Raw genomic sequence first — 13,029 nt, 5'->3', positions numbered from 1 at the left:
CAATAACTCCAGATGAACATTCTGCTTTTTACACCACCTGGCAGCAGTGACTGGGTCCATCTTACTACCATAGCTTATACTTTCTGGCACACTTATCACTTTGTGATAGGACCTGAGGATACCAGCAGTTTGATTTGGGGGCACCCGAGCAATCTGGCTCCCGAGCTTTTGCTCTGTGTATCCATTCACACACAGAGCCTCTGCACGGCCCCATCCACTCTCTCCTTATTTGCTCACTGGCTGTGATTGACAGCAGTGGGATCCAATGGCTCTCAGTTCTGTCTCAGCCAATGAGGAGGGAGAGTCCCAGAGAGCCGAGGTTCTCATGTAAGTCACTGGATCGTGATGGGGCTTGGGTGAGTATTGGGGGGGGGGGACTGCTTCACACAGAAGGTTTTTTATCTTAATGCCTTTGGAACCACTTAAAGTTAACAATACCAGTAAGATAATCCTATGGGTCCAGCGCACTAGAATGTCAGTTTTGGGTGAACTTCAACTTTACTTATTTTTATGTGTGTTTAAAGAAGTTGTAAAGGTAGAAGTTTTTTTTTTATCGTAATGCATTCTATGTGGTCAGCCCCTCTAATACTTACCTGAGCCCCTCCTGATTGGCTAAAACACAGCAGCGGCACCATTGGCTCCCATGGCTGTCAAATTCAAATAGATAATAGTGAGAGAGAGAGGGGGCAGGGCTGGGTTCCCCCATAGCAAGCTGCTTGCTGTGGGGGCACTCGACAGGAGGGAGAGTCCAGGAGTAGAGAAGAGGGACCCGAAAAGAAGAGATTGCCCTGTGCAAAACAAACTGCACAGAGGAGGCAAGTATAACATGTTTGTTATTATATTTATTTATTTAAAAAAAATATTACTTTACAATCACTTTAATAACTCCACTATCAGTTTTCTTATCACTTTCTTCTCTACAGAATACTGTCCAATCTTGCATTGCAGGTTTTTAAACTGGGCACATAGATCATGGACGTCAAGCTGAATTTCCCAATTATGAAGCCAAAGTTAATGAAGTATGTTAATGTTTTAAAACTCTTTCAAGTTCCAGTGAATAATTGCTTCTCCATTTCCGATTATGTGAACCATATGAAAGATACCGAAGAGAGACCCCTAAGGTAAATAGACAGAAGACTAAGTGTGTTATCTGTTGAAGTGGGTGATATCTATAGGAACTTGATTTAAACCATGAACATATTCACAAGATACTCGGTCAACTTGTAATCAATGACAACGCTGTCAGGAATTACCCAGAATCCCCCTAGGCTAATTATTTTGTATTCCCTTGCATTTGTTTTCATTAAAGAAAAACTAATAAGACAGACAGAGTTGAACTTGTTGAATGACCGGACAAAGCAGTGTTAAAATCTCAACCGCTCTAATTACCAGCTGAGCAGTGTAAAAACTATGAATAAATGTCAAGCTAGGAGATAAGCTCTTATCTTAATCTAATGACTCTGCAGACTTAATTTGTCAGGCCAGCCTTGCTGATGAAAAACAGGTTTGTATTCTCCGGCTTTCGCAGCAACAAACCTCCAGATCCTTGAAATAGAATTGTAATATCATCAGTGTCATCCTGCAAAAATCTTGCGAGTACGCCAATGAAAATTCTTACTGCCCTGAGAGAATGAAGTAGTTTTGTCCCTGTTGATCCAATCTTCTTGACAAAATAGATGCTGTGTTTTCATTGTTGAATCTCTGAATGATATATCTTTGTGTTTCATTATTTTAGTAGGTCATTTGATTATAAATTTAATAAAATATCTATGGCCAAGACACTCTTCGGTATCTTTTACAAAAAGGACAAGTATGCAGATAAGGAATCGAGTGCAAGAGGATTTCTACCTTTTGGGAAAAAACATTGGTAGATACCCAGCTGAATGTAAATATGTTACTAAATACTACTAAATAGTGCTCAAAGTGAAATGTATTGCAATATCAAAGTTAAAATCCATGTATACAGTGAGGGAGAAAAGTATTTGACCCCCTGCTGATTTTGTATGTTTGCCCACCGACAAAGAAACGATCAGTCTATCATTTTAATGGTAGTTTTATTTTAACAGTGAGAGACAGAAAACCAACAAAAAAATCCTGAAAAATGCATTTTAAAAAAAGTTAATTGATTTGCATTTTAATGAGTGACATAAGTATTTGACCCCTTCGCAAAACCTGACTTGGTGGCAAAAACCCTTGCTGCCAATCACAGAGGTCAGACATTTCTTGTAGTTGGCTCCCAGGTTTGCACACATCTAAGGAGGGATTTTGTCCCACTCCTTTTTGCAGCTCCTCTCCAAGTCATTAAGGTTTTGAGTCCGACGTTTGGTAACTCCAACCTTCAGCTCCCTTCACATATTCTCTATGGGATCCCCTAAACCCCCGTTTTACTTACCTGGCCCCTCGAAAGTCCCATGCGCATCCATGTGATGGTCTTCGGTTCCCAGCCTGGCCGTTGATTGGCTAGGCTGGACGGATTGATAGCAGCGCAGCCATTGGCTGGCACTGCTGTCAATCACAGCAGGTGACATGGCGCGCTGGGGGGCGGGGCCGAGTGATACAGTCGGCGGCTATGCCCGTCGCTGTATCACGGGAGCACGCTCGCAAAAGCTTTCCACCATGCAAGCTCGCTCGTATGAAGGTAGAAAGCTTTTGCGAGGAGGAGCTGAGACAGCCGCCGAGGGACCCCAGAAGACTGGATTAGGGGACACTCTGTGCAAAACGAGCTGCACAGTGGAGGTAAGTATAACATGTTTGTTATTTAAAAAGAAAAAAATATTCTGCTTTTAGTGTTCCTTTAAGGTCTGGAGACTGGCTAGGCTACTAAAGGACCTGAATGTGCTGCTTCTTGAGCCACTCCTTTGTTGACCAGGCCATGTGTTTTGGGTCATTGTCATACTGGATTACCCATCCACAACCTATTTTCAATGTTCTAGCTGAGGGAAGAAGGTTCTTACCCAAAATTTAACGGTACATGGCCCCTTCCATTGTTCTTTTGATGCAGTGAAGTTTTCCTGTTCCTGTTGGAACGCATAATGTTTCCAAATCCATGTTTGACGGTAGGGATGGTGTTCTTTGGGTCATAGAAGGCATTCCTCCTCCTCCAAACATGGCAAGTTGAATTGATGCTCAGCTTGATTTTGGTCTCATCTGACCACAACACTTTCACCCAGTTCTCCTCTGAATCATTCAGATGTTCATTAGCAAACGTCAGATGAGCCTGTGCATGTGCTTTTTTGAGCAGGGGTCCTTGCGGGCGCTGCAGGATTTCAGTCCTTCACAGTGTAGTGTGTTACCCAGCTGCTTTGAGATCATTGACAAGATTCTCCTGTGTAGTTCTGGGCTGATTCCTCACAGTTCTCATGATCATTGAAATCATTGACTTTTGCCCTGGCAGTTTTTGGCAGTTTTCCTGTCGGGAAAACCGGCCGTGTGTAGGGGAAAGACTGCCCGAGCAGGTTCTCTGCCTTCCCCTCGGGATTTCCGATAGGAACTTTTCCCGTCGTAAATCCTGCATGTGTGTACAGGGCATAAGTCATAGAGTCCACCTCTACATCTATTATTCAGTATGCATCACATCAGGTAGACCCTTGCAAGCTGGGGAGCACTAAGGATAATAAGAAGCATGGTATGATTTTCCTTTTACAAGACTATTGAATTGATGACTGCACCTTCACCGCAGAGCCTGCCATTTGTTTCACTATCCATATTTGTTCTTATCAGTATTAACAAAACATACAAATAAGGAAAATATCAAATTATTTATCACAGTGTTCGTTAAACATAACCTCTCCCCAGTGTCTAATTTGGAAAAGTTCTTCAGAAAAGAGTATGAATCTGTAACAAAGTTTACCAATAATCCATGTAAATTACCGTACTTTATGTACTACACAATACTTTAAACAAAGCTGGAGCCTTGTTCAATGGAAAATTCAATGGAAATGTTTCAATATGAGAACCTGAATCCATGTAGATAGAGGGGAGATGCCATTACTGACTTATTTTAAAATTTGCAGGGTCCAGGGATGCCATTTCATATGGGGCCGCCTTAAGTGGATGGAGGTGAGTTTTTACTTTTTGATGAGTCAGTGGGCTTTGGGTATCAAGATTGATGTGGATCTACATTGCTGAACGACATGACTGATGGCAGATGTAGATCATGGGACAAGTTCCCCCCATGTTAAGGTCATGTTACTTGGTATGGCGTGTTCTCCCCTTTCTTGGCCTGCCAGGCTGCATGCTTGGATAAGGGTCTGGTATGAATTTTGGGGGGTCTGGCATGAATTTTATGGATATGAGTAGATATTTGTCTATATGCCCAAATGGCAAAGGTTCGTTCCAACCTTGTGTTGGGACCAAACCTTAACCACTTGCCGCCCGCCATATAGCAAAATGATGTCGGCAAAGTGGTTGTGATATCCTGACTTGACGTCATATGATGTCCGCAGGATAACAAGCCGCAGCGTGCCCCAGAGGCACGCATTATGGCGATCGGTGGCGCGGTGTGTCAGTCTAACACACCGCCCTGACAGAGACTCTTTACCACGTGATCAGCCGTGTTCAATCGCGGCTGATCACAATGTAAACAGGAAGAGCCGTTGATCGTCTTTTTCTCACGAACGTCTGACAGACGCGAGTAGAGGAGAGCCGATCGGCTGCTCTCCTGACAGGGGGGTCTGTCCTGATTGTTTATCAGCGAAGCCCCCCCGCGGATGCCCACCCAGGACCACCAGGGATGGCCACCAGACCACCAGGGATTCTCACAAAAGGTATGCCACCCTAGACCACCAGGAAGATGGCTATCAGTGCCTAGGCATATGGCTATCAGTGCCCAGGCATATGGCAATCGGTGCCTGTCAGCAATGCCTGCCAGTGCCATCAGTGATCTCTTTAAGTGGCATCTATCAGTGGCCATCAGTGTCCAGCAGTGCCGCCTATCAGTGCCCATCAGTGCCACCTATCAGTGCCCATCAGTGCCACCAATAAGTACCCATCAGTGCAGCATTTCAGTGCCCATCAGTGCCACCCACGAGTGCCCATCAGTGCCACCTATCAATGCCCATCATTGCTGCCTATCAGTGCCACCTTATCAGTGCCCATCAGTAAAGGAGAAAACATAATTATTTACAAAATTATATAACCGAAACAAAAGAAAAACATATTTTTTTGGCTTTTTTTATTTGTTTAGCAAAAAATAAAAACCACAGAGGTGATCAAATACCACCAAAAGAAAGCTCTATTTGTGGGAACAGAATTATAATTTTTTTGTTTGGGTACAGTGTTGCATGACCGTGCAATTGTCATTTAAACAATGTAATGGCTGAAACCTGAAAATTGGCTTGGGAAGGAAGGGGGGGGTAAGTGCCTGGTATGGAAGTGGTTAAGCTCATTTCTAGTCAGGGACAGGGGCCTATCTATGGAAAATAAGGCCTATAACAAGCACTTAAATTGTACCCCACCAGGAGCTCCCCTTTACTTCAGTGCCCCCCTTTATGTCAGATTCCCTGTTCACTTCAGGAGACCCCCTTCATATCAGAGTCCTCACAACCCTCTCACATCAAAGTTCTCAGAGCCTCCCTTACATCAGTCTCCATCACATCAGAATCCTCAGAGCTCCCTCACATCAGTGTTCTCCGAGCCCCCCTCACATCAGTGTCCTCAGAGCACCCCTCACGTTAATGTGCTTAGTGCTCTCCCCACACCAGAGTCCTCAGAGCCCCCTCACATCAGTGTTCTCAGAGCCCCTCTCACATCAGAGTCCTCAGAACCCCCCTCATATTAATGTCTTCAGAGCACTCCTCACCTTACGTCCTACCTTAAAACCAGTACAGCAGCTACAGTATGGTAGAGGGTGGGAGGTGGAGCACATCTGGACAGAGGTGGACTTCTATTCTCTAGTGAATGCTAGGGGTAGCGCTGGATGCTGCTTACCCTTCTCCAGCATGTATTTCCATGATGCAGATGGACCAGCCTGCCTGCACCATGGAAACCATGACACTGTGCAGTACCATTAAATAGAGGACTCCAGGAAATCTGGAATTTCACAATAAAATAAGGGGGCTTAGATCTACTATTATGATGGGGGAATTTGGGGGTGCTAGCATAATTTTTGGGAGCGCTATATCACTCCCAAGCACCTACTGTACCTGGTATCACCCCTGCATGGTCCCCTTCCTTTAACAACTTGCCAAATGCGCTATAGCCGAATGATGGCTGCAGCGCACTCTGCCAGTTCTGGGAGGACGTCCTCCCGTGATCGTGCCCGCTCTGTGATTGATGTGTCTTTGGGGACAGCAGGCTTTTACCACATGATCAGCTGTGTCCAATCACAGCTGATCACGATGTAAACTCAAGGCGGTTATCGGCATTCCTTTCTTCACGCCGACTGTGTGAGGAGAGGAGAACAGGCTTGTATGAAAGGGACATCTACAATCAGTGTCCTAATTATCAGTGTAATCCCAACAATGCTGCCTATCAGTGGCCACCAGTGCTGTCAATCAGTGGCCACCAATGCAGCCAATCAGTGCCCACCAGTACTCCCAATCAGTGCCTCCTTATCAGTGTTACCTATCAGTGCCCATCCATGCCGTCTGCCAGTGCCGTCCATCAGTGCTGCCTATAAGAAAGCTGTATTTGTGTGAAAAAAAAAGGAAACATTTCATATGGGTACAGTGTAGCATGACCACGCAATTGTCATTAAGCTGCGCTCAGGACACATGTCATGTCCTGGATAAACCACTAGTCAGGGAAAGGTAAATTATGTTTCTTGTCTACGATGATGCCCTGTACACACGATCGGTTCATCCGATGAAAACGGACTGATGGATTTTTTTATCAGATATTCGATGAAGCTGACTTTCATCAGTCGTACCTACACAACATCAGTTAAAAAAACGATCGTGTCAGAACGCGGTGACGTAAAACACAACGACGTCCTGAGAAAAATGAAGTTCAATGCTTCCAAGCATGCGTCGACTTGATTCTAAGCATGCGTGGATTTTTAACCGATGGACGTGCCCACAGACGATTGATTTTTTCTATCATTTTTTAACCATCAGATAATTTTAAAACAAGTTCTAAGTTTTTTCACCGATGGATAAAAAACTGATGGGGCCCACACACGATCGGTTTGTCTGATGAAAACGGTCCATCAGACCATTTTCATTAGATGAACCGATCGTGTGTACGTGGCATATGAGTCTTGTGCATCATGTATTAACTGGATTTGGTACTAATTTTTACTATCATACAGGAGCCTTTATTGGTACATTTTTAAACTCTAGGACAACATGCACACCACCCACCATCCTTGGACAGATCATCACCCCAAGCACCAAAGTCAAAAGCCTCGGAGTCATCTTTGACCCAGAGATGACTATGGACGCACAAATATGATCAGTAGTCAACGAATCTCACTACCTTCTCTGCCTGCTGTGTAGACTCATCCCCTTCATCCCAGAAGAGGACACAGCAGTAGTAGTTGGAACAATCATCAATTCCCGACTCGACTACGCAAACTCCCTCTACCTCTGAGTCCTCAAATACCAAATTCACTTCTACAAGTCGTCCAGAACACAGCAGCCAGACTGGTAACGGGAAAAAAAACTGGGAATCAATCACCCCATCCCTGAGGACCCTCCATTGGCAAGCCATGAAGGATCGGGTTACATTCAAGACCCTCTGCCTCACTCACAAATGCACACAAGGAAACGCTCCTCAATAACTATGCAAGAAAATACAACACTACACCCCTAGTTGCGCCCTCCTGTCAACTAACCAAAACCTCCTCCACATCCCCAAGACCCGCTACAAATCTAAAGGAGAACAAAGATTTGCAGTCCAAGGACCACGGCTATGGAACGCTCTACCTACGGATATCCGCATGGAAGAAAACCATCGGGCCTTCAGAAAAAAAATTAAGACCCACCTCTTCTGAAGACACAGTATGGCACTGAATGCAAAAAGCGCCTTGAGGCGATTTAGTTCGTATTTGTAGCGCTATACACTCACTTACTCACTCATCATGCCATACCATCAGGGAGGCGTGTAATTTGCCCCAAATGTATTTTGCAGCAGGACAATGACCCCAAACATACAGCCAATATCATTAACCGCTGTCATCAGCGTAAACAAGAACAAGGAGTCCTGGAAGTGATTGTTCGGCCCCCACAGAGTTATGATCTCAAAATCTCAACAGTCTGTCTGTGATTACATAAAGAAGGATTTGGGGCAATCCACATCCACAGAAGATCTGTGGTTAGTTCTCCAAGATGTATGGAACAACCTACCTGCTGAGTTCCTTTAACCACTTAAGACCCGGACCAATATGCAGGTAAAGGACCAGGCCCCTTTTTGAGATTCGACACTGCGTCGCTTTAACTGACATTTGCGCGGTCGTGCGGCGTAGCTCCCAAACAAAATTTGCGTCCTTTTTTCCCCATAAATAGAGCTTTCTTTTGGTGGTATTTGATCAACTCTGCGGTTTTTATTTTTTGCGCTATTAAAAAAAATGTTGACAATTTTGAAAAAAATGCTATATTTTTTACTTTTTGCTATAATAAATATCCCCAAAAATATATATAAAAAAACGTTTTTTTTTCCTCAGTTTAGGCCGATACATATTCTTCTACCTATTTTTGGTAAAAAAAAATCGCAATAAGCGTTTGGTTTGCGCAAAATTTATAGCGTTTACAAAATAGGGGATAGTTTTATTGCATTTTTATTAATATTTTTTTTGTTCTACTAATGGCGGCGATAAGCGATTTTTTTTTTCGTGACTGCGACATTATGGCGGACACATCGGACAATTTTGACACATTTTTGGGACCATTGTCATTTTCACAGCAAAAAATGCTATAAAAATGCATTGGGCCAGATTCAGGTATGGTGGCGCATCTTTGAGGCGGCGTAGCGTATCCTATTTACGCTACGCCGCCTTAAGTCAGAGAGACAAGTGCTGTATTCTCAAAGCACTTGCCTCCTAAGTTACTATGGCGTTGCGAAAATGGGGCCGGCGTAAGCGCGCGTAATTCAAATGAGGATGAGGGGGGCGTGTTTTATTTAAATGAATGGTGACCCGACGTGATTGACGTTTTTTTTACGAACAGCGCATGCGCCGTCCGTGTACATATCCCAGTGTGCAATGCGGCAAAGTACGCGGCAAGGACGTATTGGTTTCGACGTGAACGTAAATTACGTCCAGCCCCATTCACGGACGACTTACGCAAACAACGTAAAATTTCTAAATTTTGACGCGGGAACGACGGCCATACTTAACATTGGCTACGCCACCTGGGGGCGGCTTTATCTTTACGCCGGCATACCTCTTACGGAAACGGCATATCTTTACTGCGACGGGCAAGCGTACATTCATGAATCGGCGTATCTACTCATTACTCATTTGCATATTCTATGCCAAACTCAATGGAAGCGCCACCTAGCGGCAAGCGGAAATATTGCACCCTAAGATACGACGGCGCAGGCCGTCGTATCTTAGGTAGGTTTAAGTGTATCTCAGTTTGAGCATACACTTAAACATACGACAGGCTTAGATTCCGAGTTACGTCGGCGTATCTACTGATACGCCGGCGTAACTCTTTGTGAATCTGGCCCATTGCTTACTGTGAAAATGACAATTGCAGTTTGGGAGTTAACCACTAGGGGGCGCTGAAGGGGTTAAGTGTGACCTCATATGTGTTTGTAACTGTAGGGGGGCGGGGCTAGCTGTGTGACGTCATTGATCGCCTTTCCCTATATCAGGGAACAGACGATCAATGACAGCGCCACTGTGAAGAACAGGGAAGGTGTGTTTACACACACCTCTCCCCGTTCTTCAGCTCCAGGGACCGATCGCGGGACTCCGGCGGGCCGCGGTCACGGACAGGTACGTGATTGTGCCCAGCCGTGCCATTCTGCCGATGTATATCGGCGTTAGGCGATCCTTAAAGCGGGGGTTCACCCTATTAATAAAAAAAATATATATTTTTTTCCCTCTAGCATAAAATGAGGCATAGTAGCGCGAGCTACAGTATGCCTGTCTTTATTTTTTTATCCCCGTACTCACTGTGCACTCATAGATACAAGATTACGACTCCTAGCGGGGAATGGGCGTTTCTATGGAGAGAGAAGGTGATTGACGGCCGGCTCTGGCACATCACGCTTCTCCGGAAATAGCCGAAATAGGACTTGGCACTTCACGGCGCCTGCGCATAGTCTGTGCGCAGGCGCCGTATAGCGCCGTGAAGAGCCGCGACCTGTTCCGGCTGTCTTCGGGGAGCGTGACGTGCCAGAGCCGGCCGTCAATCACCTTCCCTCTCCATAGGAACGCCCATTCCCCGCGGGGAGTCGTAATCTTGTATCTACGAGTGCACAGTGAGTACGGGGATAAAAAAATAAAGACAGGCATACTGTAGCTCGTGCTACTATGCCTCATTTTATGCTAAAAAGTTGTTATGGAGGGTGAACCACCGCTTTAAGTGGTTAAAAAAATACGTGCACAAGGACAGAGTGTACCTAAAACAACTGATGCTGTTTTGAAGATAGAAGGGGATCATGCCAAATATCAATTCAGTTTGCTCACTTTGCATTTTGCATTTGCACTTTGTAAATTGATAAAAATAAACAATTCAAATATATATATATATATATATATATATATATATATATATATATATATATATTTGAATTGAATTATATTTTAAAGCATTTTTACTTTACAGCATGTTTGCATACCTGCCTAAAACTTTTGCACAATACTGTACCTCTTTCATCATCCATGGGATTATATTTGCATATGTTTCCAACTGTGTTTACAGACATAATTACTGCTGTCACCATTATCCAAACCACGGCCCACTTAACACCACCTGCAGCATTACATCAGGAATCCATCTTGGCTTTATAGGCCCGGAATCTAATGTAATTCTCTTTTCAGTGCACAATAATAATTAATTCAAGGCAGAATGGGTTAAACATGAGCACGTAACAGTTATTTGTACATTAAACTTCATTTCATCATATATTAATGATCTATTTTGTTAGATCAGCGACAGGAATGGAGTCTTAAGCAATCACTACAGTTGGGAAGCTTTCCATAATATACATACACATCTGCTGCTGAATTATCAGTTTGCTTCAAAAACCTTTAAATGATTAAAAAGGTTGTTTGTCCACAATATTAAAAATACCTTGTAATTAACATTGCATTTTAGATATTGGAAAATTTCCCAGAAGCCCATTCTTTTCCTCTTTTCTGTTTCATTGCATTTTGTGGTAATAATACCCCAGCCTCTGTGAGAAAAACATGAACAACAAAACCTGATGGTAATGAAAATATGTAATTAATATCAGCAGCACAAAGTATGCCTGTGTATGGGGAGGGGTTGTGTTTTGCGAGGAATTACTGCTGTAGATTGAATAGTAAGTGAGAAAACACAATGGAGTTTTAAAAGCATGTGGCAATAAACAAGTTGCAAGGAACAACAATGAAAAGCTACATTACAGTATAATATGTCCATATAGCAGGTTTTTTTTGGGTGCGGAAAATTGCTTTTATATTAACATGGGACAAGGTGGGAATTTTTATGATTAGAATACAGCATTTATATAGTGCCAACAGTGTGCGCAGCTCTTCACATAATGAAAACAGACAGTGCAGTTACAATACAATTCAATACAAGAGGATTCAGAGGCCCCTGTTTATTAGAGTTTATAATCTAAAAAAGAAGGGTCAAGTGATACAAAAGGAAATAACAGTGGAGGATGAGCTGCTGAAGAAAGGTAAAGTACAGTTTATTAGTTTAACCACTTCCCGCCCGCCCCATTGCCGATTGACATCCCCAATGTGGCTCCGTTATCCTGACTGGACGTCATATGAAACATTGCATCTCCGATCATGGTAAAGAGCCTATGACGTAGGCTCCTTACCACGTGATCAGCTGTGACCAATCACAGCGTTAACCAGGAAGTGCTGGTTAACAGCTTTCCTGAGTTTGCGCTGACAAGGAGGGCTGATCAGCGGCTATCCTGCCAGAGGTGGGGTCTTGCGCTGAAAATTGGCGCATTTATTATCAGTGCAGCCTCATCAGAGGAGCCCACCACAGCTGTCAATCAGTGCCCATCAGATGCCAGTCAGTGCCTGTCAAAATGCCAGTCAGTGCCCATCGAAGTGCCCATCAGTAATGCCTGTCAGTGCCCATCAGTAATGAATGTCAGTACCGCCTCATCAGTGCTGCCTATCAGTGCCATATATTAGTGCCACCTATCAGTGCCCATCAATGTTGCATATCAGTGCCACCTATCAGTGCGCATATCAGTGCCAACTCATCAGTGCCCATTAAATCTACATATTAGTGCCAACTCAAAGGCCCATCAGTGCAGCCTCATCAGTGCCTGTCAGTGAAGGAGAAAACAACATTTTACAACAGAAACAAAGATAAACTTTTTTTTTTTTAAATGTAGCACTACCCCCGAAGGAGCTGCTGGTTTAGATGTTGAGTTTCCACGTTACCTCTAACGTCCTGTTCTCAACCTGATAGAACATCTTCCACAAATGCACTTCTGAAAGAATGGTCAAACATTCCAGTAGACACCTAAACCTTGTGGACAGTCTTCCCAGAAGAGTTGAAGCTGTTATACCTGCAAAGGGTGGGCCAACTCAATATTGAACCCTATGGACTAAGACTGGGATGCCAATAAAGTTTATGTGAATGTAAAGGCAGGCGTCACAATTCTTTTGACAATATAGTGTATGTCGGAACATCATTCAACTTGCATAGAAAAAACTTGCCTGCTTGATGTTATTTTCTACTAATACAGCAGAGCCACAAATACTTGGCTAGATCACACTGTCCAGTGGATGCTTATGTTCATGTTATACTAAAAACTGTATGGTCATGGATCAATTGCAAAGCAAATGTCAGAAACCTACATGTACATTACAGTGGTGCAATCAAAAAGTTAACCTTTCATACATCATATTTAAAAGCATATGACACTTGTGGAAAAAGTAGTATAGGGGTTCCTGAATGTCCT

Source organism: Rana temporaria, chromosome 7, assembly GCF_905171775.1.
Source record: "Rana temporaria chromosome 7, aRanTem1.1, whole genome shotgun sequence".
In the NCBI taxonomy this organism is placed as follows: Eukaryota; Metazoa; Chordata; class Amphibia; order Anura; family Ranidae; genus Rana; species Rana temporaria.
The sequence above is the reverse complement of the archived record's forward strand: the minus strand, read 5'-3'. Positions refer to the sequence as shown.